The following is a 15,360-nucleotide window of genomic DNA, read 5'->3' on the forward strand; positions in this document are numbered from 1 at the left end:
TTTATCCTGGTTATATAATGAATCAGGAGACAGATTTTAAGGCACTTGCTGCAACATGATTCTCAGATATATTCTTCACTTTGTTCCCCACTACATGCTTTTAAATTCAATTTATCCTAAATTAAACATAATTAAAAGAAGTAGAGATATGTAACCACTGGTCCAGAGTTAACAAAGAACAGGTATGAGGAGAGATCACTTTTGCAGGCATCCCTCCTCCTAGCCACCCAATGGTCCATCCGTTTCTTAAAGCCTCATGAGTACCAGGCACGATGTTAGTCACTGATGAGGATAAGATGGACAAGTTCCTGTTCTTAGAGAAGCCTGGAGTTGCTGGGGACAGGGGGGGCATAAAATGATTGTTAGAATCTAGGTGTATGCAGATATTACAGCCCAGAGTACGAACAGATAGGAAGTACCTAGCCGGTAGGAGGAAGAGAGAGCTGGGAGGATTCCTGGAGGAGGTGGCCATTAATCTGAGTATTAAGAAATAAGAAACAATTAGTCAGATGAAAGAGGGAGGGGAGAAAAGGACCAGATTCCAACAGAGAATGACTACCGTGAAACAAAGGCTTTGAGATGGCAAAGAGCACGATCTTTCTGGGGCAACTCTAAGCAATGTGACATGGCCAGGGCATTATGACCAAGAGGCTAAACAAGGTGGATGCAGACTCCAGATCCTATAGGTGGGGGAGCTACTGAAGAGGGTGGGGTTATGTGATCCAGTTTGGGCTTCAGGTCAACTGAGTTCTATGGAGAATGTGCTGTGTGGGAAGTGGATGAGAGGAGGACAGGGTGATGGGTTAACAAGCCTAGTGGTACTCCAGGGAAGAGGAGATGAAGCCATGAGCCATGGTAGAGTGGGAAGAGAGGGCAGGTGGTCATGGAAATACACAGAAGTATGAAGATAGGACTTGGCGGGAGAGGAAGAAGCAGGTGTCAAAAAGGACTCCTGGTTGTCAGAGTGTGGCATAAAGTGGTTACCAATTCAATTCTCTTCTCTCTCAGCATAATATTTATTAAACCCAGGGACACACCAAAACTGTGGAACTGAGAGGAGCCCCAAAGAAAACCACAGGCAAAGCCAGAAAACCATGATGAAACTTTGGCAGCAAGGCCATGGGGCAGCAGAACCCTGTACCGGGGCATGACCCCTGGCAGACATCTGTGATGGCAGAGATGGCCCACCCACAATGACTCAAGCACCCCTGGCACATGGGGGGCACATACAACTACTTGTTAAGAGAGTCAATGAGTGAGAAACCACATCAGTGGTCAAGCCACCTAGTCTCTTACTCTGTGTGTCTTTGGATAAATAACAATGTCTCTTAAAATCTCATTTCTCAGTTGAAGGTGGTAAAGATAAAATGTCCCCCCAAATACCTTAGGGGCCAAGCTGCTTTCTTTTTTTAGAACTCTAATAAAACTTACCATTTTCCCAACTTACTTAGGTTCCTAAGCCAGTTTTCTACGACTATTAACTAGATTCTAAGCATCTGAAAGGCAGTGCCTGAGCCACATCCTTCTCAGACAGTTCAGCATCCAAGGGCACTCACCAAACACATGGGAATCAGGAGAGCAGTTCTTGCCATGGCCCCAGGAACTGGGAGTCCTTCGGTGAGTTTGCCATCCTTTCTGTACCTAACACTGTCCTCAGCAAATGTAGGCAAACGACATTTCCTCTACCTATTTCAGAGCTGTTTTAGAAAAAATGAGATCATACAAAGGAAGTACTTTGAAATCTTAAGTTATATATATTTATAGGATTCGATGATATTACAGCTAGAGAAACTAGTTTTGGGATAGCAAATAGCCCACTCTGAGTAGTATTAAACCTTAGAATATGAACTACACTACAACTCACAGTCTTACAGTATAGGTAAAGTAATTAAAAATAACAATACAAATAAGAGAGCTCCTAAGCAGGAAGTGTATCAAGGTTTGATTTAGACACATGTTGAAATGAAGTGAGGCCACATGAGAGGTGGGCCATTTAGGGATAGAGCCCAGGGGTGAGCTGGTGAGAACATGGGCCCAGGCTGATGGCTGTTGCCCACCATGTTGTCTCAGGCATTCAGCCCAGGGGGTACAGGGTATTGAAACCCACATGTTGTCAAATGCCTCATCACACCCACTCACAGGAACCAAGTGGACAAAGTAGAAGAGCTGCATATAAGCTACTCTCCTCTAGGCCTGACTGCTGGTCTTAGGACGGACACCTGAGAAAGAATTACATTCGCTCTGAAATAGCATGCTCCTCTTGAGTTAATTCACATTCAAAGGGAGGTTTAGATGTAATTCTTTGATTGTGCAACTACCAGTATGCTGCTCAGAACACTCACACAGGGCTCAACACAGTCCCCAGCACAGAAGAGATAGGGACACATACTCATCCCTTCTCCTTCTCTCCCCAGTAGCTTCATGCCCTTCAGGCAGCTCGAAGGTAAAGGGTGGTTGCTGGTTGCTAGATGCTTCTGTGCCACACACTGTGCCAACCACTTTATGCCTTTTTGGTTTTTCTTTTCTCTTACTTTTGCCAGGATTCACTATGCACACTTCGAGAGAGGAAGATATTGAGGCTGAGCAGTATGTCACCTGACTAAAGATGCATAACTAGCAAGTGCCAGTGACTCAGTGACTCCAACCCTCAAAGGCCATGATCATTTCAGTGTGGAGTAAATCATGAAAAGATACATGCATTTTAAGAAAAGCTCTAAACTGTCAAATGGTGTGACCTGCCCTTTACACACATACTCACACACATGCATATGCTTGCACACACACGCACACAAGCATACACACACACCCGTGCACACCAGACCTAGTAAGCATGGCAGCCAGGCTCAGAGTGCTCAGATGCCAGTAGTGCAGTGAGTCCTCAGCCTCTGCCTACTCACACACTCACCAGTATGGCTTTGCAATTTTTATTTTTAAACACCGGTTAAGTGTTTGGGAGCCAATAGAAACCACAGAACTAAAACTACCAGGTTCAAATTGCTGGACAAACTTTAGAAAAGGATGAATAGAAAATGAATGGTAGACAAAACAGAAGCTAATGCTAAGATGCAATTTTATAGCTGGATGATCTCTAGTTTCTTTTTATAACTGCACGAGTCCCTTTTTCATGTTCCCAGAGAGAAGGCTCCAAAGAATTTAGAAGAGTCTATCCAGAGAAGACAGAATGCAAGTAGCTCAGCTGTTTGAAATATGCTAGACTGTCTCCAGACAGTTTACTAGGGAGACAGAAAATGAGAGACAAGCCCCTGTAAAAACTGCACTACAAGAAAAACAGATCAGCAGAAACATATTACACAGAGCACAAATCCAGGTATTAACCACTTGGTAACCCTGTAGTTAACCAATTTCAGAACTAAAAGTTATGTGCTATATTAAAAAAAAAAACAACAACGGTGAACTTGTAATAATTGAGTGATGCTGCTTTTCTCTTTGCCAAGGGTTCCCTTAAAAACAGAACTATAGTTAAAGACATTTTAATGGTTTCATAAGCCAGGAAAATATAAAATCCTTGGTGACCATTATTAGGTCCAGAGCCCTGACTCTCTACAAGGCCATGATCCAGTCAACCAGGAGAAGAGATGAAGGGTGGTCAGTCCCAGGAGAGATCAAGGGAGGGGAAAGTCATCTTGTGCCTCTGTTAAGCAGCCGCTCCAGCACTAATCATCTGCAGGTTCCAGAAGAGTCCTCCCAATAGCTGAAGTAATGTTCCTGTCATTGTTTAAGCTTATTCCAAGAGCATCTTTGTCAGCAGCAGCCAACACTCACTGAGCACCCTCTTATGTTGTGTGGGGGGGGGATGCTGGAGAATTCGGCAGATGGAGACACATCTCCGAGCTGGAGGACTCACCCACCAACCAGCTGGAGAGATGGTCCTATTACACCCCCAGGCATGGACAGCCTAAGGGACCGGGGATGACTGCAGAGGCTGGAAAGGGTGGGAAAGTTGAAGGAGACTGAGCAAAGGAATGGAGGCGGTTATGCACACAGCCATGCTGGGGGCCAGGCTGCCTTCCTGGAATAGCAGGGAGCTCAGGGGCCTGGGGTCTGGTGTGGAGCACCTCAGGACCAGGAGTTGGAACTCTATCCTATCAGCAGTGAAAAGATGCTGACAGTTTTGGAGCAGGGGCTGGGGCATATGCAGCAGAGGCTAGAAAAAGGAGGCTGGTCAGGAGGCCCCTGAAGTCATCCTGAGGAAAGGTGTCAGTAGAAACAAGAAATTTATAAGCAAAGAATATGTGAAAGGCACAGCATTAATAACCTAGATTCATTTATAGCTAACATGTGGTGAACCAGAGGAAGGGAAGGGAGAGTCATAAGAGGCTTTAAGAAGGAACACTTGATGGGACTTTGCAGCTCACAGTGTCCAGCACCAGCTCTGCACAGAGAGGAAAGTCTAACTCTTGCCAAGTACATATGGCCCCCAGATGATGTACAGACAGACTGCAATTCAAAAATACACACAAAAGTTATGTGGAAATGGGAACTAATTTCTCCGTAGAAAAAAATATATCACAAACAGTGGAGTGGTGTCCAGGATATATCACAAAAGTCTCTATGATCCATATGTAACTGAAATACATGCTAAAGGCAAAGGTGGCATTTCAGCGCTATTATACATAGAATTTTCGATGACTTTGCCTGTGAAGCCAAATCTAATGTTATCATGTCTCCATCAGCTTAAACTTCAAATTCAGGATGCCCCAGGAATAGCTGAACTATATTGGCATCTGCCAGCCACAGCAATCACCAGCCAAGAGAATGCCCTTCAGCCACCATGTGGAGATAAGGAATTCTCTTCCTTTCAGCCATGCCAGTCATTCATGAAGCAAGAGGTCCCCCCAGGCTGGGAGAGACTGGAACACTCTGGGCTTAGTGAGTGGGGAAGAAGTGATTTCCTGTTAAAAAGGAACTGGCCCACTTAAACACTTTCCATACACAATCAGAAGACTATACATAAAATCAAATGACTATAACTTAATAATTCCTTCTTTTGTATGCATTTTCTGTATATTTCTCACATTCATAACTCACCACTATCATTTTAAGCACACAGTATTACATCACCAACTCACAGCAACTTATGGTCCACTGTGATCCTCGGCTCAAAAAAAGGCTTGGACAACTTTTAAACTGGTCATTGTATTTTCATGAGTTTTATTTTGATCTCTTGTATTTATCCTCACTGAATTTCAGCTTGTGTTTCATCCCATTAGAAACCAAAAGTTGCTCCAAGCTAAATAGATTACAGTTAGTTAATAAGCCAGCATCTGCATCTTATTCAGCTGCTTTCATGGTCTGTAATACATATCCATAAACACTATGTATCGCTATCACTTCTCCCAAGGGGGGACTGTATCCTCTTCCTTTGAAGGTTAATACTTATGTGTGTTTCTTCTTTCCTATATAGCAACCCCCTCCATCCCCGCTCCAGTTCATTCTCTGGTATCTAGACCCACACACACAAAACACTATCTGGAGAAGGGCAGTGAAGAAGAAGGTAGTGGTGATGGTGGTGGTGGTGGAGGTGTTGATACGCTGTCTGGAAGGTCACAAGATAAGAGTAGGAAGTCATTCTCATCTCCTGGGAAAAGCAGGGTCTCAGATTAGGTTACCTACTTTGGGGCACATTTTCAAGGTGTTCCATAGGAATAGAAACAGGTATGAAAATTAGAAAATATAATAATAGCAAGGTAATCATTTCTCAAAAAGATGATACAACCAATTGCTTTATTTAAAAAATGGCACCTAATTGAGTATACAGCAGGTGCTTTAAACTGAGAATCCATGGATGGGCTTTAGAAGTATGCAGACCTCATAACTATATATGAAACTTGGTATATTTGCATTTTTCTGCGTTGAGAGTGGTTGGCCTGTGTCACATTCTCAAAGGTTAAGAACCACTGGATATCAGAGATGGATTCCCTCCACTCAATCTCCTGCCCCACCAATAAGGAGCAGAAAAGCACTGACCTTCCCCTCCTCATTCTCATTCCAGCCTCATTTGGGTGTGGAAGGTATGCAGAGTATCTACTTAAAGATAAAAATGGTAGCTCAACTTTAGAGATAACAATAGAAGAGCCCATCCATGATTTAGGAGTAAGTAGAAATCTCAGGATAAAACTATGCTATGTCATTACTGGTTTTTTCACCTAGAAAGTAAGAGTCCATTTTCAGGTAACCTGATTTTGTTCCCTTAAGAGGTATGCCTCACATAGTCAAACTATATTAGAATTAGCCTACAGCAAATCAATTTGCAACTGATAATGCAGCCGGTAGTTTTCTGTATTAAAGTTCCATTTTCTCATTAAAGAGAATTTGTATAATGCTAGAGATATTATATACGAAAGCTTTCTTCTTCCTTCACTTTTTCTCTTTCCTTCACTATCATTAAGAATGAATTCACATTTTAGATTTTAGAGAATAAGAACATCTTCATTTCTTATGTTTTCTCTTAGGATTCTTCTCAAAAATTGCTTTTTTAAAATTACAGTCAACAGAATCATAACTCACTCTGTTCATATTTCTAACTTACCACATTAAAAAGACTGGACTCAGCTGAGCAAAGCCTTGTCACTGACATCTCTAGGTGTTCCCCCACAGCGAGCAAACCAATTTCAATGCAAGCCACTCCGAGACTCAGTACTGCAACTGCAGAGTAGCTAACTCTCAATTCTCAAAGGCTGGTGATCATGCCTTTCTTTGTCCATTACACAACCACTGAAATATTAGTCTCATTTCCCAAAGTAATCAAATTTCTTTCCAGTCAATGCAGGCATGGAACAGCATGCCCAAGAGTTTACTTTCCTGTTAAGAATCCTGTTTGTGTTTACTATCACATCTGCCTCAAATTGCACGGGTTGAAACTTGCAGAAATAGGAATCCAGTCTCATGTAAATTCAGACACTTAAAAGAAGGCTAAACCACAAAGCAAAACAAAAATGCCACCAGGATTTGTTAAATGTCAGGTCAAGACATCCAATAGTATTTTAAAAATGTATACTAAGGATTCCTTTCCACAGGAAACAACATATTGTTTTGCTTAGTGTTGTCAATTCTTCCTCCAAAACCATGTCCTCGCTGAAAGCAAGGAGGCAGGTGTCCCTAAGCAGTGCTCATGGCCTTCCTCTAGGCCTCCCTCCTGAGACCCCAACACCACACTGTGGATATCGCTCACTTAACACTCCACCTTTCACTGCCACCAGATTTTCCCCTGCTTCTGCCTTGGATAATGATTTAACTCATCATGTGTGTTTGTTCTCTCACCCAACAAACTGTAGAGCTCTGACAAAGGGCCGAGGAGAGTGCCACAGATACAGCAGATAATCTAGTCTGTTTAGTGAAAAGAGGATGAGGATTTGATTTGCCTAACCCTAGACAGCATTTGTCATCCAACTTATAAGCTTAGTTAAAACAATTTTTAATTTCAATCAGAAAGGTTTAACATCAGAATATTAAAATGTGACATGTGACATGGCAAACATTAAATGATGGGCTTATAAACTAGGGCAAGAAATTGGGCAAGGAATCTACTCTCTTGACACCTGCAATAACTTCTAGGAGACAAAATATCCTCTCCAGAGACTTTCTTCATAGTAACCCTCCCTTTAAATGTTTCCTTTGTATTTCTGGGAGTTTTTCTCATTTTAAAGTCTAATCAGTGACTCAGCTGGGGAAAGAGACAAATGGGATGATATATCATATCTGTTTCTTCTGAAAAAGCTCTGTGCTCTAAGGAGATGTTGTATGGGGACAAGAAACAAAAAGGGAGAGGTCTCTAACACAAATATTCCCAACAAAGACACAAGCTCTGGATTCTTACCTTTCAGCTACTGTCAGAATCCAGTAGAATCTGATTCAAAAGAAGCGGGAAGGTCTTTGTTTCTAAAACTTCACAACAATCTGTGAGGAGGTTCTGAGAACACTTGCCACACTGGGACCCCCTTCTAAGTTCTGGCATTTCAGAGGGCCAACCCAGAGCAGTGATCTGGGAAGTGCTTGCACCTAGTACCAGAGCTCCATCAGCATCAATGCCCAGGACTCTCAGGCAGTAAGGACAGTGAACCCTGAGATGGCAAAGTGAGTGAGAGCCACAATACTCTGCAGCTCTGCAACACCTTGTACAGGAAACATTTATGGAGGGCTTAGATATCAGGTGTGGGTTGGGGAACAAAGATGAACAGAATGTCACTCCTTCCCCAAAGGAGCTAGTGCTGTGGTAAGGAAGATGTCCAGGTGGATGGGTTGCAATGTGACAAGACTCTAAACAGCACACTGTGGACAGTGGGGAGAGGAGCCACTCTACCTGGGGTTGGAGACAACATGGGAGAAGTGCTGCCTTGGCTGGCTCCACCCAAGAGCTGTAGTCCAGCCACATTCTGCTTTTTTCCTACAATACTTATTAATAATACAAAAATAATCATGTAACAGGTAAACATAAAAGATGATAGAATAGCCATTACTAAACTTGATAATAGTTGGACTTTTGCAAATCTGGTCATATTAAAGCCTTCTCAATTGTCCAAGAAGTGAGCATTACAAATGACTGAAAGATACAGACTTCTACTAGGTGATCAAGAAATTAAGCTTACTTCGATGTCTTCATCAACAGGCCAAAGAGTCTCCATCCCAGACTACACATGAAGCCCACAGACCTCAAAGTGGTTATAGATGTTGGCCTGGAAAAGATGCAGCTTCTCTTTCATGAAGTTCCTGACCAGAAAATAATGAGATGAGGATATGACATGGAGCATGTCAACTATAACATATCTGGCTTCTCTTCCCTCCAGGAAATCTAAACCTGCGGTCTCACCTTCATTACCTGAGAAAGTTCTAAACACGTGAAATTGAATCTGCCATCAGTCTTTCCACCATGAGTTGGCTTCTCTGACTGTATTCCTTCCACCAAAAACTATTCCTCCCCAATCTAACAAAAAAATGAATTCCAATCCAATGTTCATTTGCTTACAGTGTATGTAAGCAACATACATCCACTCTTGTGACCTCTCACTGTAGCCCAGCATATTCCTAAGATTTCCAAGAAAAAACTGAGAAAAACTTTACAGGAGAAGCACTGTGGAGCAAAATTTGCAAACAACAATTCCTTCACAATTGAACAGTGCCCTTCCCAGTGTCCTGTAACAAGCACCCTGTACAGGAAAGAAGAGCTCCATCCATAGAGCTATCACACAAGCATCCCAGACTTCACTGGGAATTTGCAAATTTTATTTGGGCTATGTTGCACCCTCTGTTCTCCTACTGTTAGGACAGGGAAATGCAAGGCCTTCAGATAGAACACTCACAGCTGGTATTAGTGAAAAACTCCCCATTATGAGACTTCATGTAAAAATGATCACTTCTGGATGAATAACAAGCTACCCCAAAACACCACCTGTCGATTACCAGGATTCAGTGGCCCTAATTTAGGTAAAAGATAGTAAACTCTGGGCATTGAGAAACATTAGCAAGAGGCATGACTTAGAAATCATAAAACAACTCCAAGCACATCAACTTTGCTCCCACTGACTGTTCCCTTCTCTGCCTTCCTCTGGGGTCTCTTACTCTATGTGCACTGAAACACAACAAAAGATTTAGAGAGCCTCTTGACAAAGACTGAAGGATACCTAAATCTTCTAAGGCAAACACAAAATGAGTATAAAGGCTGAAGGGTTCTCAGAATCTCCTTCTGTTCCAAGCCCAGGTCTGCAAGCACTGTCATCTACATTCAGATCACCATTCAGAGTGCAGGAGCTGAGGGAATTCACAACTAACCTTCAACAACCACAGAATGACAGCTGGCATAGATGGTAGCCAGAGGGAGGATGTGATGGGGGACTGATATCTTCTGATATTTGAAATCCATCATAAAAAACTGTAACTTTAAGCCTATTTCACTATACTCCCAAACAGTTAAAATGATGGCTGAGCCTAAAGAATGAATCCTGTATATTCTTCACCCATCTTAACAATGATTAATGAATTCATTCTAGTTTATGAATCATTGTTCAACTCTTTTCAGAATTCTGAGCAACACTGACATGTGAGCAGTGTCAGGCAACCTTGAACTACCCAAAACGATCACCTATCATTTTAGAAGAATACATTTTCTCTGACTCTGGTGAAGATTATGCTCAGGTGCTCATCTCATTGGCTACCAGAGACAGCAGTAGGCATAGAGTGGGCATGGAAGAGGCATGGCTTCTTGGTAATCCCCCCACACAGGGAACTGCGGGTGAAGGTGGCAGAAATAATACTTGCTTTATGGGGTCATGTTCAGCTTCATGTGCTTTATATAGGGTCCTTGGCAGTGCTGTGAGCTTCAGGGAAATGGAAGCTCTGTTTCAATTTAGTGCTTCTCGGCTTTTGACAGCTTTCTGAAGGAAAGAGAAGACATGCTTACTAACTCCACACTTCAAAAAGGCAGCCCAAGACTGTACCTTATCGTCACCAGGGTAGTGCCCACCTCAAAGCAGTCCTGGGCACAGGAGACCTGCCAGACCCCGTTTACCTCTCCAAGTACAAAATCAGGAAAATGCCCTTTAAATGTACCTAGAGCTATGCTGATCAATGGCATGTCTTCACTCATTAAGTTCCCAGTTAAGAAGTTGCTTGGCCAAAGCCACGCCACTTCCTTGCTGCCAGATTCCTGCCATTCTCCACCACTCAGTAGGCAGGAAGGCACCTGGCAGAGCCCTGAGGGTGCTGTGAGCTCTCCCATCCTCACTGGAGTCTTTGCCTCTCCCTGGCTCCCACGATAGCTGATGTCTGGGTTCCCATCTGGCAGCAATCTAAGCAATGAGCTGCAGGACAAGGTCATTATATCCTAGACCATGTAGCGGCATTTTTACAAGACCCAATGCTTAGGGTAGGGCTGACACAAACACACACAGAGCCAAATTTCCACTTCCTATTGTTCAGACCCTCTTGGTCATGTGTCTGTAATTCTTTGTTGTACGACATAAAGTATTATGAGGGTCAGTTTGCTGAGCAAACTAAAATGTCATCTTCTATCACAGCCTTTTATCTTTGCTTCAGTTAGACTGAAAATGCCCTTCAAGGGCCTAATGATCTTTTAGAAAAGAAGAAAAAAAAACACCTGCAAAATAAAATACCAACCACCACTTCCATCAACATGCATCTCTGAAGCCCTGCAGCTTAACTGTGATGGAGATCAGCTGTCTTGACTCATTTATGCATAACAAAGAAAACAAATAAATAAAAATAAATACTACATTATTCTTCCAGGAGAATTTAATACAATTCAACCAAATTTTGGCACAATTATCAGTTATCATCAAAAGAGAAATTAACTCAAAGTATTGCTAATCATTTAAAAAAATATTTCTTCCTCGAAAGACATAAAAGAGATTCCTTTTAAAGCAAGGTGAACATAAGCAGGGTCCAACTTATGGATTAGATTGGTTCCCAAAACTCAATTATAATTGACTTATCCTGCAACTGATAAGCATTTTTTTTTCTGTGGCAACAAGAGTACAATGAATTATTCCTTTAAAAGGTTAGTTCTGTTGCTAAGCTAATATTTCAGTCACAAGTCTGAGACCCTGTGCCTGTAGGAGGAGAGGGTGGCCAATAGAGGGCAGAGGTCAGGGAAAGAAGCTTCTGGGGCTGAGGAGCATGAGCTGAACATTTCAGTGGCAAGGAGGAGGGAAGAGGATACTTTGGCTTCTATGACGTGCCAGGCTTCTTAAGTGAAAGACCTTACCTAACATGAGCATCTCAAGGGAATAAAGCCTCTAACAATGAATTACTGTCACAACTTCTCTTACTTTCCTATGATCATTTTTTTTCAAATTATGCATTTGCTCCTGTTAATCTGCTGAAATCAATCCATTCATAAAATGTTTATGAACTGAGCGCCCATGAAGAGAATTGAGCAGAGGGTGTAGGGTGAGTGGAGCTAACATCTCTTAAGACTGAGGTACTTACCAAGGTGGGGTACAAGAGCCTTTCCATGTGTCCTTTCATGACAACTGTGCAGACTAGGGATGCTTATGCTCATTGGATAGATAAGTTACCCAAGCCATAAATTTAAATAACTTGACTAAGATAAATCAGACCTCACTGGCCTCCAAACACATGCTCTGTCTACTACAACCTGTGAACCCATAATTGTAATTAAGGTCATAGGTCCTGATGTGGCATGAACTTCTCTGGCTTTAATTCCTCCCTCCTCTTCCTTCTTTGGCAAGATGGGTACACTGCCTAGCCTCTCTGGTCAGGGTTATATGATGACCTCCTCGTCATGAGATATTTGCAGATGTGTTTTATAGGGCTTCTAGAAAGGATCTTTAAAGGAAAGAGGTATCATTTTAGACTTCTGCTCTTCCTCCGTTGTCCAGCCCACAATGTGGATGTCATGGGTGGTGTTTCAGCAGCAATCCTAGACCATGAAGCAATCTTAAAGTTGGAAGCTAAGTGCAGAGGGGGTGGAGCCAAAAGAAATATCCTGGGTCCTGAAGGACTTAGTGGAGCTACTCTACCACTCTACCGGCCCCATGCTACTACCTTCATCCAGAATTGTTTTTAATTTTTTTTTTTTCAACGTTTTTTTATTTATTTTTGGGACAGAGAGAGACAGAGCATGAACGGGGGAGGGGCAGAGAGAGAGAGGGAGACACAGAATCGGAAACAGGCTCCAGGCTCCGAGCCATCAGCCCAGAGCCTGACGCGGGGCTCGAACTCACGGACCGCGAGATCGTGACCTGGCTGAAGCCGGAAGAATTGTTTTTAATGTGAGGGAAAAAATGCTTGTGGTTTTAAGGCACTACAGTCTGTTACTCACAATTCCTGATAGCTATATACAATATAATAGCAAATCCATAGTGTTATAATTGTATTAAATAGCTACATATCTTCAAGAAACCAAGACATTTTCAAGCTAGAGTTCAAAAGTAGCAGTTACCATTTTGTTAATCTCATTTTAAAATAAGCAATATTCTAATATTTTTGGCCAAAAAAGTTCTCATAGTTCTATTTTAAAGGGAGAACTTTCTTTATTCTACCAACATAACAATTATGACCAGTAAGATGAATAAAAACCAACAGAGAAAATTGATCTGCATTGAGGAGAAAGAGAAAAAAGGAGCCCAGAGAAAACTGTTGGTTTGGTGTTAATAGTCTCAAATATTCAGAGAATTTCAATGCTGAGAAAAAGGTTTTTAAAATCTGTAAACAATTCAAGAGTTTTTTTATTTTTATGTACGCAGTTGGATCTTTTGCAAAAGCTTAAATTCCTTAGGGCTCCTGTGATGCCAGATGAAGACAGTGTCTCTGCAAGCAGGCCCTGTAGGGCCAGCCACACACGTGGTTCTTCCACTCCTGAGTAACTAGGAAGTTGAGCAAAATTAGCTATCAGGGCTTCTAAGCCAATAAGCCCCCACAGGTTAAAAGGCCTCATTTCCACTTTTAGTCTATCTCCAGGAATTTCAAGCAATTCAGATACCTCTGAATTAGGAATATACGAGATATATACTTTTCTTCCTTAAGTGTATTCATCTCAGCTGCACCCATGAAGGCTTACTATACTCACAAAAGTGCATGTCACAGCTAAAACAGTGAGGCTGCATGATGGAGGAAAATGCTTACTATTGACCAAAAAAAACCATAACAACATAAGATGAAGAAAAGGTCAGTGAATCCAAATTAGGAATAATCCTAAGAAGTGTTAGCAGTGTTCCTTCCCTCATGGAATATGGACCAGGCTTGGGCTTGGATTTTGCCTACTTCCTTCACATTAGCCATGGGACTTTGGGCAAGGTACTTAACCATGCTGGGCTTCAGTGCTCTCTTCAGTTCAGTGAATACAGTAACATTCTTCAGAGGGATACTGAATTGTTTAAATTCCCAGCACAGTACTTAGCACACAGCAAATGTTCAGTAAATCTAAGTACTTTTCACTTTCCATGACACTTTCATACCTTTTGGGCAGATGATTATAAATAAAACAAAGCAAAACAAACTATATGTGTATATATATATATATATTTTTTTTTTTTTTTTTTTTAAATCCTCCCTTCTTTTTTTGGTGGGAGAGACTCATGTGTCAAGGATAGTATATATAAAACCATAGTATAAAACTACATCAGTTATTTTCACAGGGCCAAGACACACCTGTCGTCATTTAACACCTAACAAGCATGCCAGACCAGGCACACTATACTATCGAAAATAAAAGACAACTCAAGCCCATCATGCCAAGCAGGAGACAAATGTTGGGTTCCACTCTAGTACTGCATTTCCCTCCAAGAGACAGGGAAGAAAGTAGCCACAGAACACCTTTTTTCACCTTTCTCAATGGCATTCCCTATGATTGCTTCTACACTGACTGGAGGTCCCTGCCTGAGGTTCTTCAGTCTTATTCCCCAAATGGGTGTGACTATTAAAGCTCCACGTCTAGGACACCTGCTCCTTCCTACAGATGCCACACTCCTGGGAGCAGGGATCGTAGAGGTATATTTCTGTATCCCTATGGTCAGACAGTGCCTGTATAGAGAATATTCACAAGTCAGATCTGCTGAATGAATGAAATGACAATTGACAGGTCGGAGTGCAGACCCAGGGCTGCTTTTTAAATGCTACATATAACGTCATCCTATTTTTCAGGGCCACATCCAATCAACACTGATGGAATTTTTCCCGCTGCTACAAACACAAATCCTTTAAGGCTCCACTTGAAATGTGTGACCCAACAAGTAAAGATGAGCTCTGTCCTAGAAGCTATGAAAATAGAAAATACTGAATTTTCCTCTCCTCACCCAAAAATAAGGTATAGGTACTGGATTCTGCCATCAGTGAGTGCAACCATTTCTTTCCCTGGGCTGAGAAAGGTTCTCTTCACTGCATGAACCACAATATCATCCCTTGTGTTTGTTTTCCTGTTGATGTAGGAGTGTGAGAGGGGAGCAAAGAATGAGTATTTCAGTACAGCTGGGCTGGCTCCCTCCATAGGCCCAAGACCAGGTGCCAGGACAGCCCAGCTGTGAGGGGCAGCTCATGCCAATGTCACGACCCCATTACTACAAGAGACTGTTATTTCCCACTGCTGGGAGACAGCAGGCCCTGGCTGTGTGGCTGGGGATCTGTAGTCCCCCTCTGTCCAGCACCCTGGAGGGCTGCCCAGCTGTTCTCAGAATGGCACTGGCGAGCCCTGACTCCAGCTTGTTGTTGGAGATAGCTCTGTTCCCTTCTGCTCCTCAGGCCCCCTGCCACAGCAGAGGCAGCCATCAGAGACCACGGAAGACACTTCTTCAGCTAAGGCAGCTCTGGCCCAACCCCTGGACATCCCTTGCCTTCCTCTTTCTCATAGACAACTGGTAGGCCTAAAAG

The 15,360-nt window shown here is 42.5% G+C and overlaps 1 protein-coding gene across 24 annotated transcripts in view; it reads right to left on the reverse strand.

Moving 5' to 3' along the window:
- Positions 1-15,360, reverse strand: part of LDLRAD4 (low density lipoprotein receptor class A domain containing 4) — a 443,967-nt gene that overhangs the window by 60,850 nt on the left and 367,757 nt on the right. The window contains exon 1 of one of the 24 annotated variants that reach the window (XM_060613171.3): positions 1,557-1,689. The exons of the other annotated variants lie outside the window; for them this stretch is intronic. The gene's annotated coding sequence lies outside the window, so the exon portion shown is untranslated. Of the gene's footprint in view, positions 1-1,556; positions 1,690-15,360 lie in introns of those variants that run through there. 24 annotated transcript variants of the gene reach the window in all.

Source organism: Panthera onca, chromosome D3 (genome assembly GCF_046562875.1).
Source record: "Panthera onca isolate mPanOnc1 chromosome D3, mPanOnc1 haplotype 2, whole genome shotgun sequence".
In the NCBI taxonomy this organism is placed as follows: Eukaryota; Metazoa; Chordata; class Mammalia; order Carnivora; family Felidae; genus Panthera; species Panthera onca.